We start from the raw sequence: 25,045 nt of genomic DNA on the forward strand, positions 1-25,045 counted from the left end.
GCACAGTTTGTAATGGTCAAATCTTGGAAACAACCCAAATGCCCATCAATCGAGGAATGGATAAAAACGATGTGTTCTTTTTATGCAATGGAATACTACTCACCCATAAAGAAGAATAAACTTGAGACATTTATAGGTAAATGGAGGCAGCTTGAGACCAAACTTATACAGGAAGTAAATCAGACGCACATATGTAAACACTGCATTGTCTTCCTGGTGTGAGAAACTGAAAGAGTAAATAAGAACAAAATACATGATGGATATGTGAAATGGGAAGAAATTGTTCAAAAGGAAAGAGGGAACTAGGGTGAGGGAAAGGTAAAAAGAAGGATGGGAAAAGGGAAAAATCAAGATAGAAAAAAATCAAGATATACTACTATTTTCTCTTTGTTCATTGAAAAGAAAAGGTTCATGCTAATATCTTTTGGAGAATTTTATGCTCATATCTTTTACTCTGAGTAATTACTGTGAAGATAACAATATGCAATGTATTAACTATTGTTACTCTTCTATTATTTCCTTATGAAATTTTGTTTCATTTTTTCCATAAAATAAAATTTAAAAAAAGAAATCACAATGCCTTTGCTACTACAAAAGCTACATCCTGTCTTCCCAACCTCATTTCATCTCTCCCACACACTTCCGCTCATTCTGGCCTCCCTCTTCTCTCCATCCACAGTGGCTTCTTTGCTCTTCCTCAAAGTTATCGGGTGAGCTTCCCCCTCAGGTCCTGCATTCACTGTTCTCTCTACATGGACTGCTCTTCCTCTCCACTTCTGTAGTGTTACTTTCTGCTTACTTATGTCCCTCAAGTTTTTATTCAACATAACTCCTCTGACAAATTAGGAGGAAGAGAATACTTCTCTAATTTGAAAAAAATATTTATCTACCTAAGAACTTCAGCAAATATCATAAGCAAAGATGAAACAGTAAGCAATGTTTCTTAGAGACTGGTATGAAAAAAACATGTTTACTAACACACCTTAGTACATTATTACAAGATTTTTTAAGGCAACACGACAAGAGAAGATATTAAACATACAACAATTTAAAGGAATGAAATAAAAATTCCATGATTCTACATGATTGTACATGTGGAATATCCATAAATTCTCCAGACAAGCTAAGGCATTAGAATTTAAAAGCGAAGTTTACCAGTCATTATGTATATGAAAAACACATATATATGTAAAATATAAATGCATTTCTGCTTCTGTGGCTTATTAGGAGTAAATTTGAATGTTAAAATGATAGCATACATAATAGCAAAAACAAGTACAAAAATAATTTTAGTGACTGGGAGATCACAACAAAGAAAATTATAAAATATCATTGAAATAAGGAATACCTAAATAAAGGCATCTTCGTGCATGAAAACAGTCAACACTCTAGAGTTGTCCACAAATTAACATATGAACTGCAATAATAATAGAAATGTAAGCTTAATGTAGAAATGTAGAAGCTTAATGTAGAAATGTTAGGGTAATTATAAAATGAATTTTAAAGACTAAGCAACATAATTTTGAAGAAGTCCAAATGTTGAAGCACTTTCCTTACCAGATATCAAGATTTATTACATAGCAATAGTTAATAAGACAACACGGCAATGATGCAAAAGTAAATAATAGAACAACAAGCCAGAAGAGAGTGTACAGAGATAGACTCACGCATTCAGATACCTGGTTTATTGCAAAGATATCCCTGGAGCATGATAGAGAAGAATGGTCTCCCCAGTAAATGGTGCTAAGCCCATTAGATATCTGTAAAGGAAATATACAGTGGTGCCTCAGTTCACAAACTTCATTCTTTCCACAATTCTGGTTGCAGACCAAATTGGATGAGAATTGAGTCAAATTCAATGGTATATGTAATTCATTGGTAAATACATACTCTTAAGCCCTAACTCATATCATTCCCAGAAAGGGAATTGATATTTGATAATTATTGATATTTGAAGTCTACTTGACTAAGTCTTTGCCTCACTATGAGTGACTGGTCTCAGGACTCCAGTCCTACAAATATCACTGTTCTCATGTCCTTTACATAAAATTAGAGTAGCACTTTTATAAATACTACATAAATAATTGCTGTACTGTATTGTTAAGGAAATAATGATAAAGAAAAAAGGTTGTATATCTTCAGTGCCAATGCAAACATTTCTGAATATTTTTAAGCCACAGTAGGGTTGAATTCATGGATTTGAGACCATACTCAAAGGGAGTTGACCCTGTATTTGTGTGTATATGTGCGTGTGCATGTAATATCTCAAGATATAATTCATATCCAAAATATTTGAAGAACTCCTAAAAGCAATAGGGAACTGGTTAAAAGACTTGAACGGGCATGTCACAAAAGAAGACATCAAACTGATTGATAAATAATTTGAAACTTGTTCAATTTCCTCAGTTGCAAGAGAAATGCATATTAAAACTATAGTGAAGTATTTGTATACAACTATCATAAATAAATGAAAGAAGATGAAATCTGCCAAATACTGATAAAATGCAAAACAACTGGAATACTCAGGGGTTGCTAGCAATTTGGTACCACCACTCTGGTAATTTTTTAATACAGTTAATTTGAACAGATGCAGTCTATTACCTGGTAATTCTGACCATATTTATCCACAAGTAAGATATAGATACAGATTATATATATATATATACATATATATATATACAGAATAATTTGTTCAAGAAGATTCATGATAATACTAGTCATACCAATTAAATACTAGAAAAAAACTCAAATGTCAATTAACAATACAATGGGCAAATAAATTGTGATATAGTCATATAATGAAAGTCTATACAGCCATGAATGTTAAACCTGCTACATGAAACATTATAAGTAAATTTCACAAACATAATATCAAGCAAAAGCAATCAGAAGAAAAGAGTAGATTATATAATTATAGCTTTATCTTTCAAACATAAGAAAAATTAATTAGTGCTATAGAAACCAGGACCATATTTATCTTTAAGAAAGGGCACATAAGTGCATATAAAAAAGATGCTGAAATATATCAGGTCTTTAAACTGAAAATTCACAGGTCCATACAGTATTTTGTCTGTGAATATTAGACTTCATTAAAAGAATGTTAACTTTAAAAAGTTGACTTCACCTTGAGATTTCCTGTCCATCTCAACCAAAGCTATACTCTTCTCCTCCATATTTCATGTGTCCCTTCCTTCCTTATTTTTCTTTAACTTCTCAAATTTGATTTATTTGATTTCCTCTAGAACTAAAAGGTTACAGTGTGAGCAGTATTTCTTTTAGAAATAAAAATAAGAAAATCCAAGTAGGTTAGTGGGAAGTGAGACATTCGATCAGAAAGGAAAGAAGTCAGTTTAGAAGGGTTCCATGTAAACAACACGTTCCCTCTGCATTCAGAGGAGCTCAATTCTTTGGAGAATTTGGGTAGCTTTATAAAGCACACCCTCTGGAGTTACTGCACCTTTCATAGGAGGGTTAGACTGCTAGATTAGTTACATTTTAATTTCTGCCAGTCACTGGCAAAGGGTTGCTTCCAGAAATGCCTAGTCTCCTTTGTGTACAGCCAGAGCAAGAAGGGACAAATCTTCATAGTTTCAGGGATTAGCAGGGGGCTCTCAGGATATCTACTGGAATATGGACTGGACAAGTTAGGCTGTATCTTATTTCATCTTATTTTCTCAACTTTACCCAGATTTTTTTTCCCAAAAGGGCACAGTGTTGCGTTTTAGGGATTTGTTTTTGTCCAGCATACAGAATATACTCAATAAATATTTGTCAGGAGATTTCCAGAAAGATGGTGGAGTGGTGAGCAGCAGAGAAAGAGCCTCTTTAAGATTTGGTGTCCAAACACTGAAGAGAAACACAAGGAAGAGAAAAAGGACAGCAGGGTGTCCGCAGGACCCAGGAATGCTCTGAAGTGAGAACTGAAGCCCAAGAGGAGAGTGAGAGAGACTTGAAACTGCAGCTTCACCGTAACTGCTGGTGACCCAGAGGTCTCCATGGAGAAGCACACCAGTGGAACAGGGCAGTGAATGTAGCAGATCGCCCAGACTGCAGCAGACACAGTGGAAAGTAGTGGTTGGGAAGTTGATCCTTTCAGACCTCCCTCAAGATAAGGCGATTGGCTGAGGGCCCTACTCCAAGAGGACTCTGAGTTGCTTCCAGCTCCACCTAGTGGCTACCAGCCAAGTTCAAGCCCACAGGAGAGGCAGGAACTGCAGCAGGTTGGGCAGGTCTGGTTTCAGCCTTGCAGCCTGAGGCCAGTCTGAACTTCATTGAAAATAAGGGTGGAAGCTTACTGGAATTATCCACTACCCTGCCATGGAGCTGCTGCTGACTTGCTGGGATTGCACGACATGGATATGAACTCTATATGCCCGTGTTGTCTACCAGTGACAGCAGAGACACACCTTGAATGAATATTTGTCAAATAAACAAGTGAACAATCACCAAATATGCAATTTAAATCTATGTCATGCTCATTTAAATTATCTTTCAGTGTACATAACTAAAAGAAGAAAAGTGATTCAGTAGTGATGGTGCATGCCTGTAATCCTAGCACTGAAACCAAAGCAAGAGTATCCAGGGTTTGACATCCACCTGGGCTTCATTATGTGTTCTAGATCAGCCTGGACTATGTAGTGAGACCCTATCTTTAACAAAAAAAAAAAAGAAAGAAGAAACAGAGGGCTAATACTGATTTTTAATTCATGGACACCAATATCCTGTTTGGTAAACATAAAAGCTGTTCTCTACACTATAAAATTCATTAACTTTTCCCCTGTGTTAGTGTGACTGGCCTCTTTCCTACAGGTAGAAAGTGAGGGTCTGACATGAAAAATTCATTTTCTAAGGAAGTAAAGTATATGTTTGAATAAATGCATATAGTTCTCCCCCAGTATCTGCAAGGAACTCCTTCCAGGACCCCCGTGAATTCCAAAATTTGCAGATACACAAGTTCCTTTTGTAAAAGGGTATAATATTTGCCGATAGCTCCTATTTTCTCTCATATACTTTAAAACATGCCTAAATTTCTTATAATACCTCATGCAAAGTAAATACTACATTGTTTTGGGAAAATGACAAGAAAAATTTTCTTGTCAGGAGTACAGGCACAAACTTGCCTAAATATGTTCAATCTATTGATGGCTGAATCTGCGCATAGAGAATCCACATATATAGGGGCCATTTGTGTGTGTGTGTGTGTGTGTGTGTGTGTGTGTGTGTGTGTGCCTGTCTGTCTGTCTGTCTGTGTCTAAAACCCTCAGCCTGGTAATATTTACTCCTCTAAGTTTTATAAATTTATTTTATTTGGATCTTTTAATGGGTCATTTTTCTGGTTGATAGATTATGGAATTCAGGGTAGCTTTTAATTTTAATAACAGTAACATTTTTAATAATAATGAAAGTAACACCGAGTGTCATAAGAAGTGTCTTATTTTAAGTGATTTCAGATACTCTATATGTTTGGATAAGTATCCTAAATGTATTCTTTTTATAGGCTTTCAATAATTAGTCTGGCCTGGCATTAAATTGTTAAAACTTATGACTATTAGCCTAAGTTCTACCCTGATATCTTGAATAACTTCAGGACTTCTAAGAGTCATTTTCAGCTTCTTGTGTCTCTTTGTCAGGGGACTCCCTGGTCTTCTCTCCTCCTTGTCAATCATCAGCTGTCTCCGGGAGGAAGTCCACAGTGACCTTTTCAATAAATAAAGACTATTAAAATTAAAGGGCTCTAACTCTTTTTTAAAAATCATAAGCTTTTTTTTTTGTTTTTTTTTTGTTTTGTTTTGGTTTTTGGTTTTTTTTTCCGGTACCGGGAACCGAACTCACGACCTTGCGCTTGCCAGGCAAGCGCTTTGCCGCTGAGCTAAATCCCCAGCCCCAAAAAATCATAAGCTTTTGATTCTTCCCACCTTTCTCATTTTCAGAAAGCTGCTGCTTATTGGCTACTTCTGAAGCTGACATTTTTTATTCTTGCATAACTTTGAAATACACAGAAAAATCACCCTTTTCTCCTGCCTCTGTCTTTACAATGTGATTACAATTCTGGAGATTGGCTAGGAAAATGTATCAGTGATCATTTGCAATAGATATCAACTTCTGCATTGACTGCAGTGTGATTTTATTTGTTCCTTTCATTATTTTATTTGCTAACTGAATAAAACCTATTATTTGCTATTTTTTTCTGATAGGAAAAGGAAAATTAAGACATTTCTGTAGATAAAGTGAAGCAACAAATTGTACAGCATATGCTATGCATTCCCCAAAGGTTCGTGTGATAGAGACTCCATCCTTACCACGTGATGTTAGGAGGTGGTGTGAACCTTCCAGAGGTAGGACTAGTGGGAAGTGTTTAGGTCATTAATGGGCTCTGCCCTCAAAAGAGGTTAAGTTAGTTCTTGTGAGAGCAAGTTGTTATAAGAGAGAGCCCCTAAATTGCTATCTGACTTTGTGTTAGATGGTGCTTTTACTCCTTCCTATGCAGGCTACAGCCATTTGCCGTGGACCTCTCAGCAGAGCCAATGCTTTTGGACGTGTGTCCTCCAAATCTGTGAGCTTAATAAGATTATTTTCCCTGTCAAAGCAGACTGCCTCAAGTATGCCATTATAGTCACCTACTTGAAGAGTGTGTGAAAAGCAATAAGAATAGGAAGTCAGGACGGACCTCAGGAAATTTCTGTCATCAGAGCATAAGCCAGAGAAAGGGAAAACTCCAGAGGAAATGGCAGAGAGCAGTTCCAGTCATAGAAGAAACCTGAGTTATGTCTTGGACATAGGAAGATGTGACAGTTCATCGCAATGTGTCAACTTGACCTGATTAAGAAAGCCTAGCTGAATAGGAAAACACACTCCTGGTTGTGTCTGTGAGGTGTTGCCAGAAATGATTGGCATGGAGGCCAGCAAACAGAGAAGGAAGACCCAGTCTAATTGTGAGCCTTGTAGCCTGGATGAAGTAAAAGGGAAAGGAGGAAGTCAGCCTGCATTTTGAAAAGCTCCATTCTGTTTGAGCTGGTGCATCTTTTGCTCTGCCATCTCCTGTGGATATCAGACTCCAGTCTCTTTAGTCTTTCAATGTTGATCATGCCAGTACTTCTCCAGACAGCTCCTAGACCTTCAGCTTCTGATTGGTGCTGCATCCTGTATCCTTTTTGGTCCACAGCTTCTAGCTTTTTGGGCTGAACAGCTACTAAATCCCCTGTCTCTTTAGCACCCAGATGGTCATTGTGGACTATCCTGTCTCTAATCTATAAACTCACCTAATAACTCCCCATGCATAATTTTGTATGTATATTTTATCTATTGACTCTGTTCCTCTAGCACAGAAGGAAAGAGTGTAATTCTCAGATATTACACAGGTCAGGAAAAATCATATCTGGCTTTATTTTAGTTTATTTTGTTATTTTTTTCTGGTACCAGAAATCGAACTCATGACCTTGCACTTGCCATGCAGGTGCTATGCCACTGAGCTAAATCCCCAGCCCCCATTCCTGGCTTTAAAGTGAAATTTTAAGCGAACAGATCTTAGGACTCAATTACTAGAGTTAGGAAAATTCAAGACTGCTGAAAAAGTAAAAGAAAATAAAAAGATACCATGGATGACAAACTAGGAAATAGAAAAACAGAAATGACATTCTAAACTAAGACACCAAAAAATCAACATTGTTCTTTATGCTGGATGATTTGGTAAACCAGATGACGATGTAACTTATTTTTTAATCTTAGAATTGTGAGCAGACTTGGTAGATTTTTATTTTCTGTTCCTCCCCTTCATTTTGAAAGTACATCATGTATCGAATATGTATGTATAGGTACATTAGCTGAGGGTCAGAATGATTTGTACTCATTTAGGTACTTTTTCTTGTTCATTATATCTCCAGCAGAAAACAAAGTAAAATACTGCTTGCTAGTAATTGACTTGGAAGTCTCTGCCATCTTGCCCGTTAAGTTTCTCATCTCTTTCTTTTTTGATGCAAGTATTAATTCTGGATTTGTAAGTAGGTTTTGTTGTGTTAAAGTAGCTTGCAGTGTTTTTTTAAATGCATAGAAACATCTCTTAAAGTTAAGTAATATATAAGACAATCAATATATGACAGCATGCCAATGTACTAGCGATAGTTCTTAAGATATACATTTTATAATATTACATTGCATTTTAAAGTTATTTAAAGAACTTGGTTTAATAACCACAAAAAAGGGGTCAATAGTGCCCTAAAATCATCTCCAGATACTGATAGCATCCATAAAATATTATTTCTGAGCTGATATTGTGGTCTTAATGACAGTTAGGACTTACTATATCTCTTTTCTCTTGACATGTTGAGATTTTTTCTGATATTTTATCATTAAAGTATATTTCAAATAAAATTTATAGTCAATTTCTGTCAGATGCCTGAAGCATATAATATTTTGTATAAGACAGTTTGATATTGTATGGTCTAATAAACAAGGTAAAGAAGTAGTTTTCAAAGTAGAAATATTTATAAAACTTTTTTATTTTTAACACTTAATTGTACAATAATTTTAAGTTTACATCAGAAATGATCATGAAAGCACCCATATATCATTCATTTTTGCCAGTAGTAATATCTTACATCAGGGTGCTACATATACATAATTAATGAACCAATATTGAAACACTATTATTCAGGTCCATAATTCACACATGATATATGTCACTGTGCCTCTTTAGGCTCCTTTTGGTTGAGACATCTTCTCAGACTTTCTTTGTTTTTGAGGGATATTTTCAGATGCCTTGCAGGATATTCTTCAACTGGAATTACTCTCCTTTTCTCAAGATTTGACTGAAAATTAAAATGTAAATGGAGGCCTGAAACCTCAGATAATACGAAACCTATATATTCCACGTTTTCTTGGACACTTACATACTTTTTAATTTTTTTTTTATTTTAAAGAGAATAAAACATAAGAAAAAAATATTAAAAATTATACAGAATTTCAAAACAAGACAATGGGATATCAAAAATGGTTGTGATATTGCACATTGTTATCTTCAAAGTAGTTGTCCAGATTACCAGAAGAAACATGTAAAATTGGTAAAAAAAAAATTAATCATTAACTGTTTCTAATAGAATTTATGCATTAGATGGTAAAAGAATAACAATAACTAATCATAAAAATAGAACATTTATAACAATATTCTGTAATAAATTACCTAATACCATTACTCATACACTTTAAAGCCATTAAGTAAAATAAGGGCTACTTGGACACAAGCACTGGAATTATCATGAAGGTCAATCTGATGGCTACTCTGTGGCTAACGCTGGGGAGTGTCTACAGTATGGAAAATGTAAGTGGTGATTCACATACTGACTGGCACGGAGTGGTGGTGCAAGCTTTCATCGTGGTACTCAGAGCATGAACAATTTAGAACATGTAAACTGATTATTTCTGAAATTTTTCATTTAATAATTGGGGGCAGTGTTGATGGAGGGTAACTGAACCCACAGGAAGTGAAGTGCTTTGTGATGGAAGTACTATAGACTAGAGTCTGCAAACCACAACTCATTGCCTGCTCTTGTCAATAAAGTTTTATTAGAAGACACACAGTTGTGTTCACTACCCTATTGCCTGTGGCTACTTGTACACTACAATGAACGAGTCGAATAGTTGTACGCGGGGACCTGGGGCTCACACGGTCCTTTACAGAACAGTTTTGCTAACTTACTGTACAACAATTAAAAACAAATATTTTAACATAAACATATTTCAAAAAAAATGTTGGGTAGAAAAACCACAAGTTGTAGGATGAGCATATAATTTGTTTAATTCCTATTAAATTGCAAAATGAACAGAATCGCCTACAAGATAGTTATGGACAGTTTTTAGACAAGATTTTACACAAAACCAAAGATAAAATTTTTTCATCAAATTCACAACAGTGGTTCCAATTCTGAGGGAAGAGATGGACAAAAAGACCAAAAATACCACAAAAGGGAGTTTAGTTGGCCATGAAGATTTTTCATTTTTCCTCTAACTGTATTTTTAAGGGGCCAGGGAGATCTCTCAGTGACACAGTGCCTGCCTGGCAAACTCAAGGTCCTGAGTTTGATTCCCGGTAGCTGGCATATTGATATGTGTTCTTTTTTCCATAGACGAGGGTTCAGAGAGGCTGGATTCTCATCACTGTTGCTTCTTAACTCCAATCCCTTGGTCCTTGGCCATTTAAATGCACACCAAGCACCCTTTGACTCCCAGAACTGATATCCATTTAGTAAACAGTTTCTCTGAGCCCCTTCAATCCATGCATATGTCAGACTGAAGTGCTAAGAGTTGTCCTCCTCACCCCTAGGATTCCCTCCCTGAAAGGAGTCAGTGTGTCTACACAGCAAGACCAGCTGTCAGGTGAAAGGTCTCAGAGGTGTGTCTCCCATACTGCTTCCTGGAATTCCCAGCTTTTCTGGTAGCTCCTGATAGGTTCTTAGTTATGACTCTAATTTCTTCTTTTTCTTCCTATGCCCAACAGGTGTTTCCAAGAATCATCTTACAAGTACACTACCACACTCAAATTCTTATCTTAGGACTAGTTCCAGTTGAATTAAAATTAAAACATTAAAGTGCCATTTGCAATTTACAAAGTATGCACAGATGTATTTTTACAATGCTTATATCTTTGTGGAATATATTGGACAAGGCTTTGTTTTTTACAGATGAGGAAACTGAGGAAATTAACCTACCATCATCAACCACAATAACTAAGGTCCCTTAGGTAGTAACAAAGTGCAACTAAGACATAAGTCTTCTGCTTAAAAGTCGACTCTGCTGTTGTACTTGAAAACATCATTCCTGGGCCTCCATTTTGAACAAGTAAATTGAAACTGCCAAGAGAACTTGAGTCTGTGACAACGTACCACTTTGATTTTATTATAAATCTCCTGGAAATAGTTACTCATGTGTCTGTAGAGGTCTTTGTCTTATATATCCCAAAGACTGTGTGTCAGTTGGTGAGAACGCTGATCTAGACTGTTCCTTGGAGTTACTAACAAGATGCAGAGGCTCCCTGTCTCTGAGGGAAGTGACAGGTGAACAGACTGTCTTACAACAGACTGCCTTTCAGTTTCCAAGGTTCACCTTCAGAATGGTGGCGTGTGAAGCTTCATGAGCTAATTGCCTCAGCTTTGAGGTGCTGCAGCTTGTTAAAAATTCTCACTCTTTATTGATTCCCTGTGGCTTTTCCAAAAGAAAGGGTACTTTTAATGCATCATGAAAAGAGTCTGTGATAGGATATCATCAGGAGTTGAAGGCAATCAAAGTCCAGATTTCAAAACTCATTGCTGTAAAGTGTTTACTTGTCAGATCCAATTTGTTGACAGTGCTCAAATGTGTGTAATTTCTTGCAAGGCAGCCTTTTAGAATGTGAGGACATGGCAGTAATGAAGAAAACTTGTATGTTGGGTGAACCGTGAGCCTGAGTGTTGGAGCTTGACTTGGTAAAGTCAACACAATGCCAGCATTAGTATTCAGATACAACTTCAGCTCCTCAGAATGAGCTGCCATGTAGTCAATTTGTCAAAATAAAATTTCAGAGCCTTGGTCTGTTTCCCCTCTCTAATAATCAGAACTTCCACAACAACGTGAGAGGCAATTTCAGGGATAGAGATGTCAAATCCTTTGCTGAGAATATTCACCTATTATAGTGGCAAAATACTTGGTCAAGCACTATACAGTTTAAGGAGTCCTCTCTTAATTTAGCTAGTGCAGTCCTCAGAAGAATTCTATGCATTTGAGAATGTATTCAACAGCGTTGGGTATTAAACCTTCTACTGCTTACTCAGTACCTTGTACATAGAAGGCACTTAGAAAAACTTTTGTGACTAAAGACAAAGTAATATAATTTTTGCAAAAGTGTTTGGTTAACTTGGTCTATTGTCATTTAGTTAAATTATCTTCTGTTCTCCATGTCCTTGACCACACTCAAAAAGATTGATACCTAATGCACTGAAGCTGATTTTACAGAGGTGAGATATTTCCTCTACACAGCAGTTAAGAAGCGTGGCCACTCAGAATTAGCTTTCAACCTTCTGTTGGAGGTGTTTATATATGTTACCCTTACTTTAGTATAGAATTTCTCAAACTGCATTCCAAAAAGAATTATTTCCTAGTGATATCAATGACTGTGATTTTTTTTTTAAAATTTGTTGTCAAATATGTTTAGAAAAATGCTCTTTAAGCAAGTACAGAAATTGCTGATTGTTTCAGTTACTTCGTTGTTATTGGAACAAAATACCCAATACTCACAAGTTAAAGGAGAAAAATTTATTTTAGGTCACATTTATAGATTTTAGTCCCTAGTTCGTTGGCTCCAAAGCAGGGTTACATGACAGAGGGGAATGGCAGTGGAGAAATTGTTCACAATGTGGCTGGCAGGAAGCAATAAACAGCAAGCCTTCCTTTCCCTTCTTATTCTATTCAGGCCACAATCCTATTGGTTTAGGCCATCCACACCCAGGGTGTGCCTTCCTATTATCCACATCTAAAAGTATGATAAACCAATCAGTGCACTAAACCAGTTATCACACACCCTTAATCCAGTAACACACACCATGATCCAGCCATCTCCCCAAAACTCTGCCTTTAAGTTCATGACGATTTGAGGGGACATCTTGATATAAACCACAACACTGGTTTGAACTAAGCTCAAGACTTCTTTACAGTAGGATACTGCAGAGCATTTTCATCCCCAAAGGTGGTACAAGTAATAATTCTTAAACAAATGTTATCTTTAAGCTCCTATACATGGAACAAGCTCCATAAATATGACATTGGAAATATTGCCAATAATATTGAAGGGATAAAATTTCATTTTCCTCTTCTGAATTGGTCTTTATCACCATGCCAATAAAATCAGTGGTATTAGTTCATCCCCAATGCTATCCTTTTTTGACAAAATTTTCAGGAAAAAATAATAATTTACTTGTACATTAGTTTGTCCAGGAAATGAAGGCTTCTGTACTGTAACAGAAATTGTTAGCTCTGCAGGATTACATACTATCAGAAAGGAAGATTGAGAAGGGAAAAATGATCATTTCTGAAAGTAATATTTTTCAGTGAGTCCATTAAGTCCCTAAGATGTTTTGCCTTTTAAAAAAAATCAGCATACACATGCCAGATTTTTCTTTACTCCCTAGCAAGTCATTCCACACAGAAAAAAATATTTGTAAGAAAAATAGCAGACTAGAGATAAAGAAGGGAAAGTGGCAATGCTATTTTTATGAGATGTGGCATCAGAAGACATAAGAATTTGTTAAACATTTGACGAATAAAAACAAGAGATGAGCCAGGCATGGTCGCGCATGCCTGTAATCCCAGTACTCAGGAGGCTGAGGTGGAAGGATCGCTGTGAGTTCAAGGCCAGCCTGGGCTACAAAGTAAGCTCAAGGCCAGTCTGAATTGCACAGCAAGACCCTGTCTCAAAAAGACAAAAAACAATAACAAGAAAAAAAATAAGATATGAGCTTAATATGAAGATGCAGGCACAAATAAACCTTTCTGGTCTGCATTCACAGAGGTTACTACGTCTGAGGCAGTCACAAGTTAAACTGACAACTACAGTTGTGATGGGTGTTTTGAAAGAGAATTAGAAGGTTTTATGGCTGTGATTAGCAGGTAGACTTAACCAGAAAGGGGATCAGAGCAGGATATGACTTTCATGCTATAATTTGGAACCCACCCTTAGGATCAGAAACCAGCCCATTCTGAGCAAAAGTAACAGCATTAGCAACCCTTCACATGCTGGTACATAAGAGAGAAGTCCAGTCAAATTCAAGCCATGTCTAGGAGGGCCTCAGAATGTGTTGCCATTTCTTGCATCCTCCTTATATGCCTGTGAGAGTCATTTAGTGCTTATTCACTTGTTTATCACAGATGTGCTTGGACAAGATTCCATAGAGGATAAAGAAGATATATAATATACTTCAAAAAATAATTTTAGCCCACTAATGACGTATGAGTGAATAAAGAAATGAGGCAATGATAAATAAATATTCAACACCATTAAATAGCATCTGGAATATAAGAATTATAATGAAACTAGGTCAGTCCACTCAGAATAGACCACTAGGTCAGTGTGTCCAATTGAGCCCAAGAAGCCAAAGACTTTTGCAAATGCTTATTCAGAGTGCTTAGGTAAAACAGACTCTATGGTATTTCAAAATGTGTTGGGTACAATTGAAACAAAGCTGATGTTTACATGTCAAAGTACAAATGGACAATAATTACATGAAAACATGTTCAACATGTCTGGCCGTTAGAGAAATGCAAATTACAACAACACTGAGATTCTGTCTTACTCGAGAAAGAATGACTATCATCAAGAAATCCTATAATACATGGCAGCAAGGCTGTAGGGAAAAAAAAACCCTTCTACATTGTTGATGGGAATATAAACTAGTATAACCACTATGGAGATCATCAGAAAACTAAAAATACAACTTCCCTTTGGCCCAGCTATTCCCCTCTGTGGGGAGTGGCAGAGCTGGAAATAGATCACATTTTGGTGGCTATAGCAAGGCCGGCCCCAAGAACATGGAGCTCCAGAGGTGAGCCATGTGAACAAGTTATCAGGACTAGAGCAAAGCCAGTCCAGCAGGTGTCTGGTCTTGGTGTTCCTCCCTGATAACTACAGCACAGATAGCTCTGAGTCTGTTTTGCTTTCAGTGTTCTCAGCAAAATACTGAGACCTTGCACTTTTGACCCTGTTGCGTGCTTCTCCACTTTATATCAAGTATAAATAAAGATGCAGAGCATGTTAGATTGTCATTCCCTCTCCATCAGAGAGATCAGGTACCACTCCATCCCAGCAAAATAAAAATGTCCTGAAATAAACGAAGGTGGGTCTATGAAGCTTTGCAAGGTTTTAATCAGGTACATAACCAGTGAAAGATTTATCCTTTCCTATATTCTGCAGTATTGCTGGCACCATCTCAGTTTTTTCATCAAAGATAATGAACTTGGTGTCTTTGCTGCAGAACATGGTTGTTATGGTTTGTCCCCACAAAGCCTCATGCAGTCTTAGGCTTTTTTGGAGGTGGCTGAATGCTGGCAGTGTGATGCTGGGAGGAAGGATGTGTGATTGCTAAATCAGCCCACTGATTGGTTTGGCACTACCCTAATCACAGCTGTCTAGCCACAATATATAATGGACAGAAAGAGTCTTGTCTCCCCCAGCTTGTTGCTTTGCTACTTTCTGCCTGCCGTGACTGTTCTTCTCTGCCATGTGCTACCCCACTTGGAGACAGCCAAATATGGATGGAAAGCTCTACAAATTGTGAGTTAAATAAACCTTTCCTCCTTTCACCTTGCATGTGGGGTATTTTGTCTCAGCAAGGAGAGAAAAGTAACAAAGACTATGGCTTTCAGAAACCACAGTATCTCATTGTTTAGGTGACACCACTAGAGTCTCACATGTATAAGATAATCAGCTTATCCAAAGCCTGGATTTCTGAGTTAAGGTTTTTCTTAAGTAGAGAAAACCATCTTGAACCTTCATTTCTGTCGGGATGTATTAGATCATATGGAATTCTCTATTTGACCTTGGCATATTTTTGACAGTATCCCCAGATCTTTTCTTTATGCCTCTAACAAGAAAACAAAAATTGAAATAGATTACAGTGGTACCTTAGTTCACAAACATAATTATTTCTACAATTCTGGGGAGGATGGCTGTGTTTGTTTGTGTTTGTGTTTGTGTTTGTGTTTGTGTTTGTGTTTGTGCAGGGAAGATAGCCACAGTCATGTTCAATACCCAATGCAGAGTTTGATTCTGCTTCTGTTTGTGAACTAAATTGTTCGTGAAAAGATGTGTTCGTGAACCAAGTGTGATGGATTAACTAATGGTCAACTTGTAACATTCAGCTGAACTGAAACAGCCTGGTGCAGGGTGTGGAAGGCCCACCTGAGGATTGTTGCCAACAGTATAAAAGGAGATCTGGAGGGGAAAATGGTATGCTTCTTCTGGAGAAGCTTGTCACACTGGCTTTTTTGATATGAACTCAGCTGTTATCATCAGAGGAGCTCAGGTCTTCACTGTTGCTGAGGATGGCTGCGGTTTCTCTTTAGGGGAGCTCTGGTCCTTACTTTGAACATAATTTCCTGGCTCCAGTGCAGATCCCTCAGCCCGCTGGCACAGATCTTTCATCTTGCTGGTACAGACTTTCTAGCTTCCACCACTGACCTTTGGGGGTTTTCAGTGCAGATCCTCGATACAGACTTGCAGGAGACACTGCCATGGGCTCTAGGCCTCCAGCTAGACTCATGGAGGACATTGTCATGGGCTCTAGGTCTTCAGCTGGACTCATGCAGGACATTGCCATGGGATCCAGGCCCTCAGCTGGATTCTTTCAGTCTCTAGTGTGTGAACAGATCTCCCACACTCTTTTGCATTTGATTCCAAGGGTCTCAACTAAAAACTGATGAATCTAATTGATTTTATATGTATCATTCTATATATATCACACATACATGATATTATATGTATATATATGGAACTTATATTTGTAATTTAGATTCTATTGTTCTGATAAAATAACCTTACAAATTATATGTCCTATATTAAATCTTTTCTCTTGTAAACCCTGGCTTGACACCAAAGTACCACTGTATTTTTCAATAATGTATTGGTGGTTATAAAGCTTATGCAAATAATATAATTTACATTTCAAAGTAATGCATATTTACTACAGCTAATTTTTAAAAGAATTATGGAGCATAAATTGAAAAAAATCTATAATGCCATTACCTAGTCCTAATCTGTGCTAATATTTCTATGTATATATTTTAGGAGTAAAATTTTGAATTTCTTTATTCTATATAAATACCATGTATTGAACTCCTACTATGTTGTAGGACTAGAATATCATTTGACCAATGATATCTCCTATAAATTAATAAAATAATTCTGTAAGACACGAACTACTCTTTTTATTCCATACAGAAATCCTGAAGCCTGAAGCTCAGAAAATTTCCAAAGATCTCAACTAAAAACTGGTAAATCTAAGTGATTTAATATGTATCATACTGTATGTATCATATATATTATATGTATGGAATTTACATTCACATTATTTTTAACTTAGATTCTATTGTTCTGATTGTCATGGTAGCAATCACAAGCATTTCCCTGTTGTTAGCTATTTCTAGAAAATAGTATGCTTATGATTATATAGTATTTTACTGCACAAAAACCTCAGATTTATTGATTATAACAATTTTGTAAGGAGTATCATTGAACATAAATCTCCAACATCTGACTTTTTCCTTAGAATAATTCTTATGAAGAAAAATGCTATAAAAAGGTGGCTATTTTTCAGGTTCTGTATATGTATTTTGAAAATGTAGGACTGTAACTTATACATTTTTTAAGTATCCACTAATTAGGCCAGAAACCTTTCACTTGGAGAATGGCGCTGCAAATGGATTGACAAATTCAAAAAGAGAGAAAAGAACAAATATATGGGAAAAACCTTCTGATTAATAAGGGAATGAAGCCAAGGATGAGCTGGGATCTGAAGACACTGACACATGTTGACAGCTTGTTTTCTTTTCCCTTTATTCATTAGAATCATCAACTCCTTCTTTACATAACTCTCCTTGCAGCCAGCTATCGCTAGTTCTGAAATTAAAATTTGAATTGGCATGAGTGGTATAATACAAGGAGAGAAAGCATGAGGAGAGAATCCTACATAGAAACCAGGAAAATTACTAGCTACCTGTTTTGGCCATGGCTGTTGAAGTCACTGTTCATTTCTCCTCTGTGGACCATTGCTTATGAAAACAGAACCTTGCTAAGCAGGTGAGGCTAATTGGTCCCATGCCCTCTCTTCTGCTAAAATTTTTGAGAGGAAAGAATTTTGCAGTATAACATTTAATTGTCAGTGAAGCAGTCAATCCTTGCTTTACCATCAGATTCACATTATTCTACAATTTATTCTTCAGTGGAGCACTGCCAGCATGCTATTTCTGGTCTGTGATAGCATCTCTGTGTAGCCCATCTATGATATCTAGCTGTGCTCCATGGGACAGCCCTCTGCCTGCATCTGCAGCTGTATCCTACTTTCACTTCCCTAATATGCCTGGTGGTTATGAATATCCAGAAACATGTTAGTAGTTTTGATGTCTGGTATTCTTTTCTCCTTCATCCTGAAAACCATGGGCTCTGTCTGTGTCTCTTTCCCTGTTGGCCTCAGAAACATAATAAAATAACAGCTCTTGACTCACCAAACAAACATTATTGTACAGCTGTAATGGGGTAGCTACTTTTAGTTTCTAGAAATTGATAAAAAAGAACAGACCATGGATCTTCCCCTCAAGATATGTTTAGTAAGTCAGACAAAAATGTGAACAATTATGATAAATTTTTATAAGGACTTTATTCAACATAGGCTCAGGGTAAAGCAGAGAAGCATCAAAATTAAATCAGAAGGAACTAGAAGCTTTCCAGAGGACATGGAAAGAGTGCTGAATAATGCAGAGATAAGAAACAGGAGGAGAGAGAATGTGTCCATGGCAGAAATGACAGCATAAAAGAAGTCTGGGTTTCTTCAGACCACACAGTAGGATGGGCAGGGTGGCCATATTTAGCAAGTAAAAATCACAAGATGGTCAGTTACTTGCACTTTAGATGTATAAAAATCATATACTTTAGAATAATCTAAAATATCTCTTGTGATGTTTTATCTGAAATTCAAACACAAGTGGACATCTTGGATTTATCTGGTAACCCTGTGTTGATAGAGATCAGTTAGTGATGTATGGACTGCAATGAGAAGTGATTGAAGGACTGAGTGGAAGAAAATTACAGGGATCAAGTGATGATTGGCCATTTGAGTGTGGTCCTGAAAGTATTAGTGAATTTATAGGTGCATGTTCAAGGTTGCCCAGGCATTGATGTGAGACAGGAACACCAGTCTGCTCAAGTATTCTGAATACAGCTGCCTAAATCAAGGACCTGGCTTTCCCAGCACTGTCTCACTACCACTCCCTCCCTGTGTACAAATTTTTTCCAGTATGGTTCTGACAGATCATCTATAGACACAGTTCCCTAGACCACTTTGATACTGATCCACAGTGACCAGGAATCTTGGGCAATGATGCCTAGTCCTTGTAGGTAGATAATTCAGACAGTAAAAGGAAAGTAGAGCAACATCTGCACATCCTAGATGGACCTAATAATACAAATTTTAAGATGCAATGGAGTTTTATATATCTGAGATCAGACAGACGAGATAGTGTAGAGTAAGTGATACTTCATCCTTTGAAGAAACAGTTTCTGATTTTATGCAACATGCCCAAGGTCACATAGGTATTTAGGGTCAACAGCTGTCCTGAAAACAAGATTCTCTGATCAAGCACCCTTGCTTTAGCATCACTTGTTGATGGTTTTTTAGGACGATGAAATAATAGCAAAGGAGAGGCAGAGTGTGTTCTTAGGAAATGAGCAACGAATGCTCCAGAACTCACTGCCTGAAAAGGAAGATTTAAATGAATATGGCTGCTATGGTTGATACATTGTGTCAACTTAGGGAGTCTAGAGATTTGGCTAAGTGATAGCAGTTCTGCATCTTGAGGTGAAAAGGACATGCCCTTACCATTCTGGGATGTTGTTCCTTGTCAATTTGAGAAGTTTAGAAGGTTAACTATGTAATTCAGCAGGGAGCCAGAGTGCTTACTTTGTATTCATCCTGAGCCTGTGCAAGAGGAGGGCATGTAGATTACGTGAGCTCTACATGCCCCCTGGGTAGGGGTAGTCTGCTTACAATATAAGGGAGGGAAAGAGCCTTGCTCTCTCTGCCACTCTCCCCTTTGCTCTTGTTGCTTTACTATCTTCTGCTGCCATAAACTGTTGCCCTCTGCCATGTGCCACCCTGTCTTGGATCCAGCCAAGTATGGACTGAAACCTCCACAGACTGTAAGCTAAATAAACCTTTCCTTCCTTAATTTTTGGCATCAGGTAGTTTGTCTCAGCAACAAGAGAAAAGTAACCAAGACAGTGGCTAAGGGTAATACAATTGGGCCTTGGATCAATCTCTCCCTGTAGGCAAATTGTTTTGCTTGCTAAGAAGAGGAAAGAGAGACTTCTTGGGAGTGAGAAAGAATGCAGCATATTCTGCACTCTACAGAATTACAGGTTAATGAAAGGGCATAGAGATGAGGCAAGAAATCATTAAATCTTTCTTATGTCCAATGTGTCCTGTGTGTCTTGGCTGCACCAGCATTGTGGGAAGAATTGGGAATGGAAAGGTTAATACCTGGGTAGGTGACAGTTTCAAGAGTTTTGAAAGCTCTGTGATGAAGTTTGGCCTGTATACAGCAAGGATGAGAAACTATCCAGTTTGTAAGCAGAGCAATAATTTAATCATAATTGTGTTTTAGCAAAGTAACTAAGCAGTGCATGGAAACAGCTTAGATGGAGCAGAAATTTAACACAAGAAGGCAAATAAGACTATTGGAGCAGATCAGGAGTATTTCCTGAATTTTACTCTGGGGATCTCTGGGTCCCTTTGCCGCTACTTAGGGGAAAAGAGGGTTCCAACTGTATCTCCAGATACTGAATCCTATGTCTCTCTTCAACCTATCTAAACAAAAATTTTTTCTTAATAGTTCTATAGAACTAGTAGAAGTGACATTCTAAATGCTGAATAAACAATACTGAATAAATAACTAACCAGAATCATTGCTACCAAGGTCTTAGAGGTCTTCTATGACTCCAGGCATGTCCAAGAGCAGAGAGGTGGTGAGAGGTGCCAGGTGGGCCCTGAGAAGTAAGGTCAGCCAAGATGCAGGGGGAACTTTAGGTACACAGTGCTACAGGTAAGATCCAGTAGAAAGTGTCAATGTTATAATAGGTAAAAAAAAACTTGACATGCAGAGATTTCCATAATCTGCCCAGAATCCATATCAGCCTTGCCTAAAATATATACTATCCCAACTCTCTTCTATAATAATTAATAGTATTTCTTGTTTGTCAAAAATATCTTTTGTTTTCTGATTCTGTGTTGCTGCAAAGAGTATATTCCCAAAGTATGTTTAGGAAAATGCCAGTTCTCAGGGCTAATACAGGTCCAGTCTGCTCTGGTGCAGACATGCCAGTTGTGAAAATGTTGGACACATCTCTCTCCTTTCAAAAAGTTCCACTTTATCATGAGATCCACAAAAGATGAAAGTATCTCCAGAGAGTACGTCATTCCTCTTGTTTTCACTATTGCTCAAGGGACAGAGGTCTGCATCAAATCAAAAGCTGCACAAACACACCCTTGTGATTACATGCCCAAAGACCCATTTCACTCCTTACTCCAGGCCTTTGTAAATGCTGTTTCTGTTATTTACAAAGTTCAACCACCACTATCATCATCTTTTTTGAGGCAAAACCTTCTCATTCTTCCATTTAGTCTAAGACCTACTTTAATGTTTTAATTCCAGCCACCCATTCTCAGAGACGCTCTCTATCCAAGAAGTTTGGATAGAGACTCTCTCTCACTCTATCCAAGAAGTTTTCACTTTTCCTTCTTGGCATCAATAGTAACTTGAAGTATAATTTTGTTGGTATGACTCTTTAAACTTTCATCTCACCTAGAACGTAAGATTTATAGAGGCAGGAGTAGCATCTGTGTAGTTCCACATTATACCCCTAATACCTACAACAGAGTGTGAGAAATCGGATTACTATGGTTAAGATCTTAAATGTTCTCCAAAGGCTCATGGGTTAAATATTTGGTCCCCAGACGCCCAGACTTTGGTGCTCTTGGAAAGTGGTGGAATTTTTAACAGGTGGGACCTAGAGGAAAGAAGTTAGGTCACTAGGAATGTGCCTTGAAGACCTCTCTCTCTCTCTCTTTCCCTCCTTCCTTCCTTCCATACTCCCCCCACCTTCTTTCTCTTTGCTTCCCAAATGTTTCAGACATTTTGCTCTAGATCAAGAACATCCTCTCAAAGCCTCATGAACTCAGAAGTGGAGCTATCTGAAGGTGGTTGGATCATGGGGTGCTGTACTCATTGGTGAATTCACCCACTGGTGAATTCAGTAGCTAAATGTGCTGTTAGGAAGTAGATAATGGTCAGAAGAGGCGGGTCACTGAGGGTATGACTTGGAAGGATATATTTCCCTCCCTGGTTCCTCCTTCTTATTCCCCCTGCTTCATGGCCACTATGCACACTATTCAACTTTCCTTTGCCATCTCTTCCTTGAAGCCAGTTGACCATGAATTGGAAATATGAGACAGAATAAACTTCTCCTTTAATTTGTGAAAGCTGGGTATTGTGCTTTAGCAATGAGGACAGTGATTAAGACTCCAGGCCATGATGTAAACAGACTTGTTCTACTACAATTTCCCTACCATGATGTCTGGCTCATAGGCTCAAAAACAAGAGCCAAGCAACCATGGAATGAAACTTCTGAAACCATAAGGGAAAATAAAAGTTTCTTCCCATAAGTTTTTCTCATGTATTTTGTTACAATAGAAAAACTGACTAACAAAGATCCTCGGAAGCTATGTAGAAGGAAGAGAGCAGGCAGCTCTGCCCTTACCCAGACAGTCTGGGAGACTGACAACCACAGAGGGATGATCTTGAGAGGCTGCCCTCTTCTTCTGAAGGCTGATTTAGTTTCCAAAATCCACTGCATGGGGGCTGGGGATTTAGCTCAGCAGCACAGCTCCTGCCTGGCAAGCGAGAGGTCATGAGTTCAATTCCCGGTACCGGAAACAAACAAACAAACAAACAACAACAATAAAAATCCACTGCATGCAGGAGAATTTCACATTCAACCTCATAAAGCTTTGGGTGAATCAACACAGTAATTTTGTGGTAACGTGAGAAGTCAAGCCATCATAGTATGACATATTTGTCCCAGAGATTCTAGGACTCATGTTTGTATACTTTAGTTTTAAAAGAATTATCAGTTCTTCAGAGCACCAGAATTAGCTTTTGTTCTTCCAGATTACTTCAAAACAAACACTGCCTTCGCTGTGCATGTCAGTGGAGTAATCAGCAGTCATATATAGTCCTGGACAGGGCAAAATACACACTAACCACACTGCTCTGTATTCTGAACAACTTCATTCAATGTTTTATTTCCTATTGTCATAGCCATACCTGTTCTATTATAAAATTAAATGTCATTATAAAATATTAACTCTAAATGATCCAATTACATTTTTCTCCTCTCTAGCATGACTTACACTTTACATGATACACAAGAAAATGAATGAGGGTTTGATCACCCAATAGGGTCTGAAAAACTTGATGGAAGTAAGTTATTCTCTTCAGCTTTGCACCATAATTTTTAACATATTCTTGGGGAAGCTTCAGAATATTAATAGAAAGAATGAAATAAACCTCTGCATTTGCAGTCATCTTCCAAATCTAGAGAAAGTTTCCAATATAAATGTATGCATATAAAAGCATAATGAAAGGGGAAACTTTCTCCAGATACATTGATAGATGATAGATAGATGATAAATAGGAGAGAAAAAGATATAGATAGATATTTGCACAGATCTACACATGCAGACACATAATGGATAGGAAAGAGGGATGATGTGCAAGTGTATATCCTATGGGTAATTAACATGAATGTAGAATTTTATAATTTGTTATGGTCCAAGTTTTCTCATTTAATTGTCAGAACACACAGATGAAAAGTTAGGCAGGAATTATTTTCCCATTTTAAAAATGAAAAATTAGATTCCACAGACATTCATGCTTCTCCCAAGGTGGTACAAAAGCAGGAGAAGGGGCTTGCAGGACCCTGGCTCATTCTTGTCCTTTCATAGGTGTTTTTGATGCAGATCCTCTAAGAGATGAACTACATTCATGCATTTATGGCTTGAGTGTCTGAAATATTTTGGTACAATACCATAATATTTGCAGATGATAGATCTATTGTCTATAATAGATCTATTATTTGTAGATTATAGCACCTTCTGTGGAATGTTTCAAGTTCAACAAGGTTGGGGGAAATTTACTGATTTGGGCTTCCATATTCCTGGGACAATGCACAATTTACTATGTGCATCTGTATTCACAAACAGCAATCAGGCATTATCTTGTAGTAATTTGGCCCAGAAATCATTCCTGTGTATTATTTCTGGAGTTAAACTAATACTAAAACCTTTAACTTACTCTTCCTAAAAATCCAGCAGCCAATATCCAATCCAATTTACTAATTTTTATGTATCAGTGTATTAAAAATTAGTTCCAGTGGAAGAAAGAAAGGAATACTATTCTCTTTCTTGTTTGCAATATGTATCTGTTATGGTTTGTGTCTAGACGTCCCAACAAAGCCTTGATTGCTAAGAAGGAACAAGAGAGTATAAAAGATCATCAGAGGACATCACAACAGGCAAGTCTCTACCCCTTGCAACCTCAAAACTGCAAATGTGAAAGACTGCTTTGAGGAGAAAGCTGTAGAGGACCATGTTGCAGAATGGAGGAAGCAACACTATGTCCCAAAATGGTGGCAGCCTCACCATCTTCCAAAATGGTGGTGAGGTTCCAGAATGGTGGCAGCACAGAGAATTTGTTCCTCAGAATCAAGTTCAGAGTGCTTAGCAATCCAGGCACTCAACCCCTACAGTCAAGGGAGAAGAAAGCCTGGCTACTACTCCAGCTGGCAGCAAACCTTGGTACCATCCACGTGGTGCTAGTTTTAGGTGCATTCAAAATGCAAGAGCTGTGGGTTTAAGAAGGCTTCCTTACTGATCTGAGAAGGCCTTGGAAGCCAGGCAGTGTGCCCACAAGAGGGCAGTTTGTGAAGCTATGAGGGTGAAGTCAAAGGTGCAGTGGAGACCCCAGAAGTTTGAAAAAGCCAGGAACATGGATTGTCTGAGGAAAGCTGCAAGGAGGGAGGAAAGTGGGCCCAAGAGGGAAGCCATGAGAGCTACAACCATTGGAAGTGCCATAGGAGTGGAGCCATGCAAGTCCTTTGGAGCTCACAATGTGCCACAGATTGCTTCAGATGTTCCACAGTGAACTACAAGACATAATGTTTTCCCTACTCGATTTTGTACTTGCTTTGGTCCCAGTCCTT

At 37.7% G+C, this 25,045-nt stretch overlaps 1 long non-coding RNA gene across 2 annotated transcripts; it reads left to right on the plus strand.

Moving 5' to 3' along the window:
• The first annotated feature begins 15,206 nt into the window (after nucleotides 1-15,206).
• LOC106148868 lies at nucleotides 15,207-24,547 on the plus strand. Of its 2 annotated transcripts, XR_001234592.1 has the most exons (4): nucleotides 15,207-15,289; nucleotides 16,955-17,007; nucleotides 23,186-23,265; nucleotides 24,286-24,547. It is a non-coding gene; the product is annotated as an uncharacterized LOC106148868 (long non-coding RNA). The 2 variants fall into 2 exon arrangements; XR_001234593.1 differs by lacking the exon at nucleotides 23,186-23,265.
• The last annotated feature ends 498 nt before the right edge of the window (nucleotides 24,548-25,045 follow it).

The sequence above is a fragment of the Chinchilla lanigera genome, unplaced genomic scaffold (genome assembly GCF_000276665.1).
Source record: "Chinchilla lanigera isolate Chin_1 unplaced genomic scaffold, ChiLan1.0 scaffold00030, whole genome shotgun sequence".
Lineage (NCBI taxonomy): Eukaryota > Metazoa > Chordata > Mammalia > Rodentia > Chinchillidae > Chinchilla > Chinchilla lanigera.